The following is a 1,425-nucleotide window of genomic DNA, read 5'->3' as shown; positions in this document are numbered from 1 at the left end:
TCCAGCTTCAAAGCCAGCAGTGCAGCATCTTCTAACTGTGCTTCCATCATCACATGGCCTTTTCCTCTGCCGTCTACTTCTCCTGCCTCTATATCTAAGGATGGGTTTGATTATATCAGGTGCAGCAGATCATCTAAAACAGTTCCCTGACATCAAGATGCTTAATCCCACCTGCAAAATCTCTTTCGCTACATGAGGTTAACGGTCCCAGGTTCTGGGGATTAGGATGGGGCAATCTGTGGACCAGTATTCAGCCTCACACAGAGAGAGCAAGGGCATATGCAAAACATGAGAGGAAGGACATATGCAAACATTTTAGCATTAGCTTTCAGCATTTAGCACTTAGTAAAACCTAAGCATGTCAAGGTTTAAACTTGACTTTAGACAGTGAAGTTCTATGCAGACAGTTCCTACATGGGACCCATCATTCTCAGAGATGTCAGATGAGGTGGTATTGCTACATGTGAGCCTCCAAGGGTAGCATGTTTTCCTGGTTTACACAGACCTTCCAAGCATATATGTGGCATATATGAGGGGCCACTGCCATCCTTCTTTATACACTTTTCAAAACGTTTTGAAAATTAAATGTACACACCACTGGGATTAATGGTCCTAAACTATTTCTCCAGAGTCCACTTAGGTTGACTTGAAAGTAGACTCACTCAAACCGCTCTTCCCCAGAGTGTACATAAAGTAACAAAGATTGGAAACTATGTAGCATTTTTGACAGAGAAACAATGTTTCTATGGAAATGTAACTGGCTTCCTCCCCTGTTGGGAATAGCGGCGCTCAACACGACAGTGGACGCCGAGTCAGGGTTGCTGCTGCTGCTGCTGCTAAGTCGCTTCAGTCGTGTCCGACTCTGTGCGACCCCATAGACGGCAGCCCACCAGGCTCCCCCATCCCTGGGATTCTCCAGGCAAGAATACTGGAGTGGGTTGCCAGTTGGAAACACTTAAACCCCTCTTCCACAGGGTGTACACAAAGTAACCAAGATCGGAAACAGCCTAGCATTTTTGACAGAGAAACAATTTTCGCAAGGAAATACAACTGGCTTCCTAGCCTCAGCCTTGGGAGCAGGGGTGCCCAACAAGACAGGGGACACCGTGTCAGGGTTCAGAACGGAGGGTGTGCCTTGGGTCCTCGCTGTGACGGGACCTGTCAGGAGCGCCACCAATGGCATGTTCCAGAAGGTTCCATGTGACCAAGTGCCCGCGTACCCTTATGCTGGGAGACAGGTGTGTCGGAAGGCACCTCCTAAGCTAGGGCCAGTCCCTTGCCACATCCTCCCTGGGGCCTAGGTGCCAGTCGTGAAACGGCCAAAAGCCCAGGAGGCAGGGCGTGGCGTCAAGGCTGAGGCCAGAACCCACAGGCCTAGCCTCCGCTAGGGCAGGGTAGGCCCGGTCTCTGCCTTCCATTCAGCCA

The sequence above is a fragment of the Bison bison genome, unplaced genomic scaffold (assembly GCF_000754665.1).
Source record: "Bison bison bison isolate TAMUID 2011002044 unplaced genomic scaffold, Bison_UMD1.0 scf7180017845851, whole genome shotgun sequence".
Classification (NCBI taxonomy): domain Eukaryota; kingdom Metazoa; phylum Chordata; class Mammalia; order Artiodactyla; family Bovidae; genus Bison; species Bison bison.
The sequence above is the reverse complement of the archived record's forward strand: the minus strand, read 5'-3'. Positions refer to the sequence as shown.